This window comes from Tasmannia lanceolata, unplaced genomic scaffold (genome assembly GCF_043159265.1).
Source record: "Tasmannia lanceolata isolate RefF3 unplaced genomic scaffold, GAP_Taslan_0.1 ptg000005l, whole genome shotgun sequence".
Taxonomy (NCBI): Eukaryota; Viridiplantae; Streptophyta; class Magnoliopsida; order Canellales; family Winteraceae; genus Tasmannia; species Tasmannia lanceolata.
This window is the reverse complement of record NW_027518682.1, coordinates 2,861,880-2,876,067: the sequence shown is the minus strand read 5'-3', so window position 1 is coordinate 2,876,067 and position 14,188 is coordinate 2,861,880. Positions and strand designations below refer to the sequence as shown.

General features: G+C 37.2%; 1 pseudogene across 1 annotated transcript in view; it reads left to right on the top strand.

Moving 5' to 3' along the window:
• Positions 1–13,897, top strand: part of LOC143877103 (putative ADP-ribosylation factor GTPase-activating protein AGD8) — a 31,481-nt pseudogene extending 17,584 nt beyond the window's left edge. The window contains exons 3-7 of the transcript XR_013250551.1: positions 1,073–1,132; positions 2,407–2,525; positions 8,927–9,345; positions 9,508–9,777; positions 13,556–13,897. The product of XR_013250551.1 is annotated as a putative ADP-ribosylation factor GTPase-activating protein AGD8 (transcript). The remainder of the gene's footprint in view (positions 1–1,072; positions 1,133–2,406; positions 2,526–8,926; positions 9,346–9,507; positions 9,778–13,555) is intronic.
• The last annotated feature ends 291 nt before the right edge of the window (positions 13,898–14,188 follow it).

Genomic DNA, 14,188 nt, shown 5'->3' with positions numbered 1-14,188 from the left:
AGTTTTGTCCTTTCAATCCATGCTTAGAAAAAGAAACCACGAGTATTGATTTCCTGAACATTCTCCACCGCTCTAAGAAAACCCACTCTTCGTATCTCTAAGTTCTACCCCAAAAAAGCTCTTCAAGAACCCTTTTTTTTTTATCTCCACCTTTCCCTAGCTCTCTTACCCTGATCATTTATCCCATCTGCCACTTGAAACCTCTTTCTCTTGCTCAACCTCAATCCTTCATCAGGATCGTCGTTCACAAAATGGGTTTGTGTTTTTTCGATATAGGGTTCTGTAATTTCTTCCCTTTTCAAAATTTTTCCCTTCCATTACTATGTTTTTAATTTAGGGTTTGGTTTTTTTTCCTAGTTGCTAGGGCTTAAAGACTTCGGTTTCTGCTCTTGGTTTTAGGTTGGGTTTTCGATTTAGGGACGAACAATTTTGTGCATCTTTGTGATTCCTGGGACGCGGAACTAATTCACAAGGTAATTCATCGTCTTTTTAAATTGTTTGGATTTTACTCCCTGCTCATAGAATACGGGCTTTGGCTTCACTCTGGGTTAAAACATTTCTTGGTGGCTGCAGGTTTCATGGAGATAACCAAAATAGGTTGAGCGAGATACTCTGTTTTTATTGCTCTTACCCATCTAACCAAGAAAAAATAGATAAGTGCTCTCTCTAGACCCTTATATCTTTTGTTTATATTTCTATTTATCTTTGTGGAATTGAAATTTTCCTTTTTCCTTTATGATCTGTTTCAGGTATTGATATTTCATTTTAACCTCCATAGATTTTACCTGCAATTGATTATGCTTCACCACACAACAAAGACCACTATTGATGGCTTAAAAGGCTTCTTATTAATTGATGTCTTTTAATTTGCTTTGTTTATGTTTTTTTTTATGTTATATTACTATTAATTGTTTAGTTTAGGATTTTTAATTCGTTCTCATGTGTCATCATAAAGAGAGCTAGGATGATTATGCTTTTGATAGCTGAGTGTTAGTTTGATTACATTTTCTGGAAGCAAGGATTGTTAATTTCTATCCACTCCATTAATGGTGTTTACCTTGATTGGTGGTAGGTCATTTCCATGATTTTGAAACTATTTGTTCATCCAGATGTTTTGAAGAATCACAAACAGGTAAGATATTGTCATCTGTTTTTTATTTGATTTTGTTTTTATGTTGGGTTGGTAATTTCTATGTTGATAGTTTGGTGCAATTACTTCTACACTTTAGGCCTCTGGGTTGATCCCTCCTTTTGAGCGCTGTATTATGAAATTTATTTGGAATCTCGATTTTGGTACATCCTTTTCAAGGGGTTTATTTACCCTATTTATTGCATTTTTTTACTCTTATCAACAAACTGCAAACATGACGTTAAAATTACATTGGCCGTTCCTAATCTTTTGTTCTTCGATCTTTCAGAACTGTACAATGGGTCCCCAAGGTTTAGGTAAATAAATATGATGTTTTATGGTGGGTAGACTTGCCTGCCAATGTCTAATTTGTTGGCTTAAAAATGCTGCTTATTAATTGATGCTTCTGGAATGCCCTTGAACCACATGAAATTTTTTTTTAAGAAACATCACTGCTTTGGTTTTCCTTAAATATATATATTTTTTTAAATTTAGTACCAGGTTCGTAAGAACTTAATTAATATCTTACTATCACTGACAATTCCTTCTCTTTCTTCAGTAAAATACTATAACTACCGTTTTTCCTTAAGATCAGGAGTTGTTACATTCAGCATATTTTAAACGATACGTTCCAGTATTGGATTGGTCACGATAATATGGTTTATAACTCTGTCTCTCTCTCTCCTCCGTTTATGTAATCATTTCCCATTTCATATTACCTTGGTATCACACTTAGAGACCACAAATTTTGCTTTATTTCCTCTTTTTTTTGTAGCTCTTTAGTACATGAGAAGTTTTTTTTTTGCTAGATTTCTCTATTTTATAATACCTCAAATTCAATATGCAATGTTATTACTTATTAATTTTTCTATTATCAAACTTCTAATTCAGTGTTAATTTTTTGTTCATTCCCGTGCATCGCACGGGTTTTTTTACTAGTATAGATATATAGCGAATAAGGGAGCCATCATCGTGCTATGACATATTTTCCTTTTCTTCTTTTTACCATTTTCCCCTGAGGGGATTCCGGTGCAAAACCCTATCCTCCTCCTCCTCCTCTCTCTCTCATGGCTTCTGAAAGCTTCAACGATAAAAACTCGGTTTTCAAAAAGCTGAAATCCAGGTCCTTGAACAAGGTATTTCCCCAAATCATTTCCCAATTTCTCTGATTTCCCCGCTTGAAATGGCTCCGATTCTTGAGATCTGGTCCGAGAATCGCAGATCTGAACGGAAAAGTATCAGATCTCATCATTTTTACTTTCAATTTTCCGTTTCAGATGTGCTTCGATTGCAATGCGAAGAATCCGACATGGGCGTCCATTACCTACGGGATCTTTCTCTGCATCGATTGCTCTGCCGTTCACCGGAGCCTCGGCGTCCACGTCAGCTTCGTTAGGTATCCTTATCTTTCCTTATGTTCTTCCATGAATTTTATGTTCTTCCATGAATTTGGTAATTTTGTTTTTTTACAGGATGATTTAGGGTGTTCTTTTCTGAATTTGTCGATGGCATAATCGATGCATATATTCATCAATTCTGTGCAAGTGATCTATCAGGTTTTATGCTCTCTAGGGATGCCCGCACATTGCTCCTGTCTTTTGTGAAAATGATCATCAGATATGATTTTTTTTTGTTTGTTTTTTGAATGATATCATCAGATATGATATTATGGATATAATATGCGGAGGGTAGCAAGATGGTTCCCTATGCTTTACTTTTTGTTTCCAATTTTTTTTTTAGTTTAGAGTCATTTTGAGTATGATCTTTTCCCTATGATTTACTTTTTCTTTCCAAAATCTTTTTAGTTTAGAGTCAATTTGATTAGGATCTTTTTCCCAAGTGTATTGTTCATCGAGTGGATTTATGGCATCATTTAAGAAGCTGCCTTGTAATTAAATTGGAGACAGAATCAAGTTCTGGATTACTCAATTCAAGACTTATTTATACACTTATTATCAATGATGCAACTGTTCTATGCAGCACGTGGTGGCACCAGGTGAGTCGTCGCTCGTAATTGTACTAAATCGTTCTGTGATTGGGATGTAGTGTGTATATATTAAGATCCCTTGATAGAATTACAAATACATCTGGGTACTTCTGCTATTCCACAACCTTGCTTGCTGAATTACACAGGTGTTATACCAACTCAAGTGCTAATACATGACATATAATGGAACATCACCAAAATGAACTAGAAAGAGATCACCATATATTCAAAAGGTGCAAATGGAACCAGTCACATATCAATCAGTTGTACCCAAAGGTTTTATTCTATTGTCAACTACTTTGGAAACTCGGTATTAGAAAACCATTTGAATGTAAACTGTATAGGAGGAAAATGAAGAAAACAAACCTTCTTACAAATGTCTTTTCTCTTATTATCAAAGGTCCCCTTTCTACTCGAATTGCTATCTCACCTGATCGAAGTTTACAAACCTATAGTGTCCGCTTACTCAATTGGAGGTGTTTGATTCCACTGGCTGATGATTCCCTAAAGAAATAAAGAATTACTGCTTTTCACTTTTTGACGCGTTCGAGTAAATTTTCTATGCAGTTCCTCTTCTGTCTTTCTTGTGTCTCTGTTTCACAATTTCTTACACTTTTCAAACTCAAGATGTCCACTTCTGCATGCTTATGTAATGTTATCGTACATTGTGTTTCCTGGCTTGGTCAATTTGTTTCTTCCTCTACATTTACCTTCGACAAGAATGACCTGCTATCTCCACCTGTTGTTTCTGTCTAGATTCTAGACATCTCACAGTGATCAGGTTTAGCATTTCAACTAAACTTTAACATTCGCTTAAGGCTATTACAGGACATTCCATCTTCAGAAGTGATCTGAAATGATAACCCAAAACCACATTAAAAACTGGCAGGTAACAGTAGATACTCTGATTAGATTCAAAATGCAGTAACATGGAAACCTAAAATTGTTTGTATAAGTTTTTAAGATAGGAGTTTCAAGTCAATGTATAGAAAAATAATCAAAGTAAGTTTCAAGGCAATGTATAGAAAGATAATCAAAGTAAGGAAATGGATAGTCAGGTTTTAAATGACGAGTGATGTCTGACTGAGATGAAAGGAGATTAAAATTAAGTTCCTTTTTTTGTGCATTGAAGTATTGAAGAAATCAGGAATGATTTGTGAAACAGGACTTTATTAAGAAATTATCTTTCAGGGAAAACTTCTTCAAGGAATTGTGAAAGGGGAAAAGCTTGCCCAATTGCTAACTTCGGCCTAGTGATGCACTCTTCAGAAAAAAGAAGATTTAGCATTCTCTTAACTCCTCGCAAACTATGGAAATGTGCAACTTCACGAGAAGGGCTCTTGCTTTTGCTTCATTAGTGTCTTTTATACCTGCAAGATCTGAGAATAGCTTCACTACATCACCATTTTCCTCTCTAGAAACTCTCGAATTACTAAGGAAGTTCTCAATAGAGATCCACTCAGTGTATTGAGGTGCCCCTCATGTAGAAATAATTTTAGCTCAATGAGCTTACTAAAGATAATCTCAAACCATTTGCAAGTCTTGAATCTTGATGCCCATGCCCCAAAACAACTTTCTAATCAATGCCCAAATTGTAATGAATCCTTAATCCCTTGATTCACCTTCCACTTCAGAGACTTCGTCGTCAAAGATCCTCTTATTTCTCTCGTTATAGTTACCCTACATTGCTGCACAGGGTGCAACCCTTCACAAAAATTCCTCCCTAACCCTAAAAAGGCAATATCACCAATACACCACTTACCTAATATTGCAAATAAAAGGCATTCTCTACAAACCATACCATTCTAGAATAGAGACCAGCACAGGATGCAAACATAATGTATTTTTGCGGGCAAACATGGGTTTATCTTTTCCCAAGGCAAAATAATGGAAATATTTTGCCTCACAGAATCTTTTTATAATACAGGAGGGCCACCTTGTAGCCAAATTAAGCACATTGTGCTACCTAAATTTAGTTGAATCATAGAAATCCCCATCCTTAGTATATAAATCCCCTTTTTAAGTTGGTGGTGTTGATATTCCAAATGGTGGATGCATCAAGGCGAGGTATTCAACCCTGTCATGGGCGAGGCAAACAAGTTTTCTGATTTTTAAACTAGAAAATTATAAAATGAAAAATAAGAAAATGGCAAAAAAACATAGAATTCTATAACTGTGCTTCACTATCTAAGCATAATCATCATTCATTTAAGAAATAAAACATTTAAACCTCAAATATCTATAAAGATAATATAATTTAGATGGTTTCATCTGTGATGTGTTTCAGCGAAGTGATGTTTGAGATGATTCATACCTCTAGTGGACCGTTAGTTACAAAATCTAATATAAACATATCCCCAAGGTTGATCTCTAACTGCTTGCCATGTCTATTTTCATGCAAAATCCTTCCTTTTGCATTATCAGAAGCACAATTCATTCCAATCCAAGTATTGGAGGGGTGGTCTAACATTCCATGGAGAAAGAAAGGGAAAATCCTTTGGAACCTTTGTCTTTTAGCAACAGTTTGGGTTCCGGAAAGAACGAATTGCTCGCATCTTCAAAGGAAACACAAAGAGAGTGGACTTCATCTTTAATAAGATCATTGCCTTGACCATCTCTTGGGTGATATCTCTCCCTTGCTTCAAATTTGTATCCGCCTATGATTTTTGGTATGGGTGGCTGGGAATTTGTAGAGAATCATAAGAACCCAAGGTCTCGCAAAATTGGGTCCCCCCATCATATGGCTTTCTAAAATTGAACTTTGATGGGTCTAGCATGGGGAAACCTAGGCTGTCAGGAATTGGAGATGTTCTAAGGGTTGAGCATGGGTCCCGTACTCGAGAAAATATATTATTTCGAGGGCGGGTTTTTATGGTCAAAGTCGATCTTGTCTTTACCACGAGTTCCCCTGGAGAGTCAGGAATTTGAGGTGTTCTAACTTCTAAGGGATGAGCACGGGTTAGTGATGTAGGCATTCAGGGGTCCCACTGGTATAGCAGACTCCAATGAAGCCGAAGTGCTTGCGATTCGTCAAGGTATAAAGTTCCTCGAGGATGTTGATTTATATTGGAGGGGGACTCATTCAATGTTTTTTTTTTGATAAGTAACTCAATTTTATCCGGTGGCTTAAGGGACCCCACTGCCACCCTTGGAGATTTGCGCCTTTCTTTGATGAAATACAAGACAGGGTTCGTGATGCTACTATATCCTCTCTTCATGTTAGGTGATTGGCCAATGGAGCTGCCGATAGGCTAGGGTGTCTCGAGGGAGGGTGTGGAATTGTTCGATCTCCTTCCCCCGTAACTGTTTCTTCTTCACCCCGTGTGGGGGCATCTCTTTTGTATTTATGTTCTGTTCATGTTGAACTCTCTTTGCTCGGACCGCCTTGCTCCTTGCTTCTTTCTAATAAAAGCTTTACCATTCAAAATAAAATAAAATAAAATCATTCCAATCCAAAAAAAATATCAACCCCTAATCTTCTATTTTTCTTATATAAGGTTTTTTTGATTTATGGAAGAGCCTATATACCCCAAAACGCCTCATATGCATGTGTGCCTTAAGGCATACACCTCCAGGTATTGAGGCTACGCATTGCCTTGAGGCCATGGTTTTAAATTTCGGCCGAAATATTTCAGTTTCGGTTTGGACCGAAACCAAAATTACATTGAATAGGATTTTAACATGATTTCGCCGAAATTTCACCGAAATCCGAAATTTTGGCCGAAATTTTAACCGAAATTTCGTTTTTCAACCTTATTTACAAAATTCTACTGAAATGTAAAAGATTTCCACCGAAATGGCGGAAATTTCCACCAAAATTTTGTACATTTCGGTGGAAATTTTAAGGAAACTAAAATTTTTGTCAAATTTTTACATGATTTTGGCCGAAATTTCAACCGAAACCGACACCGAAACCGACATTTAAAACCTTGCTTGAGGCGTGCCTTGCGCCTTTTAAAGTTCTTCATGATACATATTAAGTTGTTCTCCATCTTGAGTTCTGTGTAGGTATTGGCACAAATAGTATGAAATAGGTGTGAAAGATCATAAATCACCGTTTATCTTTTCAAATCTCAGATTCTCAATAAATGGGTTGTTTTGAAGATCGGAAAGTCTCGATCCATATATACCTGTTGTTTAATAGCATCTTTAAAATTGGAATGGGGATCAGTATTCCCATATTTCCTTGCCTAGTCCCAAGAAACAAGCATAAGTGCAACTCGAACTCCTAAAAATAGGGTTTTGGTCCCAAAACCCTTATAATTTCCCTTCGGAAGCCTCTAAGCTTACAATAAGAGGTATGATTTGAACAGGAACTGTATGATACATCTTATTTTTGATTCGTAACACATGGTTCAAATCCATTCTATTCAATCTGAACAGGGATTTTGATAACATTGTCTGTGTCCATCGTACATCGTATCGTATTCTTTGATACATTGTGTCTCGTACAAGACGTCTAGACATACTGCTTTTTGATATATATAGTGTTTTGTCTTGGATGTAAACTTATTTGTATCTTCCATTTGAAAATCAGAGACATATTGGAGGTATCCAATATATCTCATAATATATGATACTTTACAGTTTACACCATCGCATGGAGTCACTGTGTCAGCTTTATTGGAGCGATCCAATATATTTCATAATACATGATACTTTACACCATGGCATGGAGTCACTATGTCAGCTTTCTCTTTTATCCTGTCTTATTCTTGAGGCTTCAAGTGCCATTTAATTATATTGCATTTTGAAAATTTTGAACTTTAGGGTGCGGTCTTTAACCATTCTCATGATTCTCATTCTGGAAACTAGAATCAATTCTAATTCTTTGGAGTCATTCCAAAATCAGAATCATGTTCCTTAACTCATTTGATCATTTCTAAGAGCCAGGAATTTGCTCAAGGGGGGGCTAGAGCATAGGGTGAGGCATACTGCTCTTTTACACCAGAGGGTTTGTCCCGAGTCAAAAGGGGGCGAATATATCATTTCCCCTTATATTTTTATATGTAGTGGGGCCATTATATAATTTATATTACACTTCATGTTTGATGGGTGGGCCCCACTATTTAACACGGTATTTTGTTTTTTCTATAAAATATTTTGTGTGAAAAATCATTTTTTAATAATTTTTTTGGTTTTGATGGATCCAAACTGGTTATATATTTTGGAGTTTCATATGGTGAAAACCAGTATACTTTTTTTCAAAAAGTACAGTAGGGACTTGCACCATTTGATTATCCAAACTGCTCATTGATAGGCCACAACATGAATAGGTTGTGCCTGAAAATTCATTTCAATTGGGTGATCCTAGCTCTAGGATCTCTAGTGGAACTGCATACTATGGAGACCTCTATAGAACGGAGGGTTAGGATCATCTAAAAAAATGATTTTGGGGGTACAACGTATTAATGATCTGGCCCATCAAATGGACGGCTTGGATTATCCTATGGTAAGCTGCACCTGAATCATCGGTCTTGAGTGGAGATGTGTAGAGATAGAGAGGAGAACGTGAAGAGGTTGGAGATAGGGGAGATCGATGAATCGTTCCCTTATTTTTTGGAGCGACAAATAGCCGCTCCAGAGAATAAAGACTAAAAATCAGGACAGATTCTTTGGATAACTCTTAAGAGTTGTTGCAGAACGACATTCTCGCGCCCACGGAGCGGAAAATACGAAAAGCAGTTCCAAAAAAGCGTTAAAGAACACACTAATTGCCATTATTTTCTTGTTCGGCCAGATTAAAAGTTGTTATTTGCATTTATTTTATGCTTAGGCCAGTAAGAATTTTTTGTTTATTTGACTCCCAGGTCTACAAATCTTGACTCATGGAGTCCTGAACAGTTGAAGATGATGAGTTTTGGAGGAAATAACCGTGCACAAGTTTTCTTTAAGCAGCATGGATGGAGTGATGGAGGCAAAATATACATCAAGGGCTGCCGAGTTATACAGGCAACTACTTTCAAAGGAAGTTGCTAAAAGCTTTGCCGAAGAGACCACTTGTCCCTCATCGCCTTCTTCTTCCCAGTCAACACCTACAGCCAATGGACTTTCGAATGTGAAGGTTATAGATGCACCAAAAGAAAATCCCTTTGAGAGGCCTATAACACCTGAAATTTCCCCTTCTCCTAAAGCTCCAACACATTCAGTTGTTACTAGTTCTGTTAAAAAGCCCATTGGTGCAAAGAAGATTGGAAGTAAGACTGGTGTTCGCAAGCTCACTACGTAGGTAGATCCGTCCTTTTCAATATTTAATAAGATTTCTGTAATAAGAGAATAATATAAACAGACAGGCCTTCACAGTCTTTAGTTTAAATTGGGATTTCATGGTTAGATTTGATTTACACACAAAAAAGGTGATGCATTTTCCTTAACAAACGAATATATGCAGCCGAGTGAAAGCCTCTATGATCAGAAGCCTGAAGAACCAGCACCTGCCGTGACCTCCTCAACTAATGCCACCACAATGTTGGGTGCATCAAGCACATCTTTTCCTTCTCGCTTTGAATATGTAGAGAATGTCCAATTTGCGGAAAATGGTTCTGGAAGTGCACAAACAATTAGTCATGTTTTACAGCCCAAGTCTTCATCCTTCTTTGCAGATTTTGGAATGGATGGTGGATTTCAGAAGAAAACAAGCTCCGGTACATCTAAAGTGCAGGTATTTATATAAATGTTTTTACATTATTTATATATATATATATATATATATATATATATATATTCTTTTAATTGTACAATTGAAATCCTGCATATCAGTCTTATCAAGAAGTGCAAACTATCAAATATTTTTTATTTTCTGAACAGTAAAAACCTACTGCTCTAACTGTTCACCGTCTACTAAATTTATGTGTGCTCCTCTCTCTCTCTCTCTCTCAAAAAAAAAAAAAATGTTCAATTTTAAATGCTACTGATATTGGCACTACCATGTTTTGATAATTGGACAACAGCTATCTAAGGTTATTATAGTTCTCAAAAATCTCTGAGAAGCCAATTATAAAAGAAAAGACAAGCTGAGTTAGGGCAATTATCGAACATGTTAGTGCCAATATCAGTGGTCATTTTAATTTTTCTTTTCTTTTCTATTTTTGTTTCGTTTCTGTGTTTTCAAGTCAATCTTGGTCTGGGTCTGGACTGTGAAAGGGCTGATCCTAGTGGACAGATTATCTCAACTTATTGCTTGCAAAATGGCTTATTTTGTTGCTACTACAGATTTTTCCTATTTGTTATATGTACTAGTTCAATCTCAGAAGCAATGCATTTTGCTTACTGAAAGCAGGTTCTTATTTTGCTATCTCTGGTGAGTTAAATCAACTATACATGCTTTGCTGTTTGGTTCTTCATTTAAGGCTCTGTTTGTTTTGGATTTTGAAATTTGATAACCAATTGTGGGTCCAAAACTGATTATTGGACTCAAGATTATGCCTAGTTTTGAGTCCAATAATCAGCCTTGGACTCAAATCTGTTCTCTAAGAAATAACCCATATCCTTAAAATATCCTGAGATGCTGATTTGCAACAAAGTAAAATAACATTAGATATTTTTTCATTAGGCAACGGAATCACATCTCCTTTTCTTATAATCAAGTAAAATTATAAACAGTTCCTTAAGCTATTTTATAAAATGGGCATGTCTTATGAAAGTATTCATCCAATCTTCTTATACTAAGACCAAATAAGGATAGGGAAAATCTCTACAAGTACATAGCAATATAAACTTACATTCAATTGTAAGAGAAGCATAAATGTAGGGATACTTTGTGGTAATTAAGATATTTCTTCCATTAGTAAGAGAAGTATGAACTTACTTTTGGGACCGAGGTTTAACATTTGATATTGAAAGCTGATCAATGTCACTGAAAACTAACTCATCTTAGAAAAAAATAGTGTTCCACCGGATACGTTGACAGGAATAAGAACCAAGAGTGCTAGGATCCTGTTATTGGCACAAAAATCTTCAAACTGTCACATGAAATGAATAATCTTTAGATCAATAAACAATAATTATAATTGAAAGAATATTGACATGAACAACTAGACATTTACTTTAACAAACAAAGCTAACTCTGAACTATAAAAAGTTTGTGCCTTAGACATGCAAAGAAAGTAATGTAAGGGATATGTAGAAATGCAAACCACATAGCAAAAGAAGACAGAAAGAAAATCAACCAATACTTGCTATAATTGTTTGTTTAGCGCTAGGGGAAAAAAGCATGTATGTGAAGGGTAACACAAATAGTGATTCAAAAGAGTGAAAATTCAAGATATATAAAGACCTCCCAAGTCCCAACTTCTAATCTGACAGGTAAGGTAACACAAGATTAAACACAATTTTGAATGGAATAATCGGTTTTGGACTCAAAATCAATTCTCATATCCGAAACGAACCGGGCCGCTAGAGAGACTCGAAGCCATATGACGGACTTCCTTGCTTCAAAATCCAAGCCAATCATACAATCGAAACAATCAAAATAGGATTCTACAAGCTGAATGTCAGCTGAATGTGGACTTCTGATCAGAACGATCCTAGTCATTTGTATTAGAATTCTACGGTCGAATGTGGACCGTTGATCAGAATGAACGTAGCCATCTGTATTGGGCTTCTACAAATGTTGCTCTTTAACAATTTTTCATTTTCTACAAAACAATCAAGAGGAATGATTATCCAATTAAGTGGGCCCCGACGAGGATTACTTTACTTTGCCTGCCGTGTCACACATTTGTCACACGTTACTTGACCTAGGCAAACGTGTCACACGTTAGAAATTTTACTTTCAGTGGGGCCAACGACATTCACTTGACTTGTAGAAATTTTACTTGACTTATGCTGCCATGTCTCTTGTTAAATTTTACTTTCAGTGGGGCCCGACGACTTATACTTCACCAGGGTTACCGTGTCTCAAGTTAGAAATTTTACTTTAGTGGGCCCCACGACGTTTACTGAACTCCATCGGATGGTTCTAACCCTATGATCTAATACGATGTTTGTTGACGAATATTTTTCGCTTTTTATTAGTTAGAAATTATTTTAATTTATTGAAATAGGATTAATCCTGCAATCAAATTTGATGGCTCTTGAGCATGGCTTTCGATGTTGTTTGTCTGACACGTCTCTCTTTGTGTGATTCACATCCTATGGATGTGTCTTCTTTTACTTCTATATGTGGATGATATTATTGTCACTGGCAGTGACATCGGTGGTGTTCGCTCCTTGATTACGTAACTGTCTCAGCACTTTGATATGAAGGATCTTGGTTCCCTAAGCTTTTTCCTCGGCGTGGAAGTTGTTTGGACCCCAGCCTCCATATTACACTTACACAGACGAAGTATACCCTTGATCTCCTTGATCGTGCATCCATGCTCGGGGCAAAACCTCTTACTACTCCTGTTTGTCCTGGTTCTAAGTTGTCTTGCACTCATGGTGCTAGCCTCTCTGATCCCACATCGTATCATAGCTTAGTTGGCACCCTTCAATACCTCACTATGGCGCGTCCGGACATCTCCTACGCCGTTAATCATGTATGTCAGTTTATGCTCGTAAACAACCAACGGTCTCTCGTTCGAGTGCTGAGGCTGAATATTGGGCCCCTGCTGTCACCACCACCGACTTATGTTGGCTGCAGTTCTTACTCCGTGACTTGGGCATTTTTCTTCGACATCCTCTTTTATTGCGTTGTGATAACATCAATGCCACCTACTTAGTTGCTATCCTATACTTCATGCATGTACAAAGCATATTGAAGTTGATTATCACTTTGTTCAGGAACGTGCTGCTCGTGGCGCCCTCACAGTCCAATTCTTCAAAAGTGAAGATCAACTTGCAGATATATTCACAAAGGACTCTCATCTAGGCGATTTGTTTGGTTCCGTGACAAACTCACCATTGGTAAACCTCTGGTGCGTTTGAAGGAGGGTGTTAACGATAAAGATGGCAGTGAAATATCCTTGCCGATTGCTGGTGACCAAGATGGCAAGGGAATATCCTTGCCCATATCATCACGTGTGATTGATTGCCATCTAAGCATACTGCCAAAACTTTCTCCTCCTAATCTTAGCGAGCAATCAATGATCCAGTCTTAGCAAGAACATAGGTTGATTGCTTGCCATGATTAGTACATTCTATGGAATGCTTAACGTGACTCAAGAATCTTGTCATCATTAGATCATCCATATCTTAGCAAGCTGATACGATTGGAAAGCCTGCAATTTCTGTTGTATTGAACTTAGTAAGATTCCGAAGTGTATATTCTATGTATATTCTATCTATGGCAATATGTACTCAAGAACTCTATAAGTATAGATTCTACCCTGCCAATTGGTTAAGGGAAAATCAGCAAATACTTCTTCTGTAGTGTTGATATCATTTCCCTAAATTAAAAGCAGCTCATTACTTGTATTCAGTTACCTGATGCCTATGTTTCAATGGGTCTGTGAAAACAGGTAAAGATAGATAATGGGGTTCTATTCATAGCTGGGAAGAAGAAGAAGAGCGAACAAGGTGAGGAAAAAGAAGTGAAGCCAATACGAGTTGCGCAGAGAAGGGTGCGTTATTGGAGAAAATTCACGCTCCCAAAAGATGCCAACCCAGATGATGTGAAGGCCACTTACAAGGAGTGGCCTTGCAGACGTTGCTTCCCAAATTCAAATCCCATTAAACACCTTGTATTCTTTTGTACACTTAACTATTACTAACATGCCGGGCACCGTTTGTCTTTCAATTTTTCTTTCTAGCTTAAATAGATTAAGGCCATGTTTGGCAACTATAAAATTTTTTTCATGAAATATTAGTTTACCAACTGGGGGAAGACAGGTTGGTGCCTCTTATGTAGGGGTGCAACTCGGGTCGGGTGAAGGCCAACCCTAACCCAACACCCAACCCGAGATACCATTCCCTCAACCCTAACCCAACCCAACCCGGGCCTCGGATTGAGGATGGTCAACCCTAACCCAACCCGTCTCCAAATCGGGTCGGGTTGGGTTCAGATTGAGTTGGGTCTAAACCACTAGGGTTCTCAAACACAGAAAAACCTTAATAGAACCCTAACCCTAACCCAACCTGTCTCCAAATCGGGC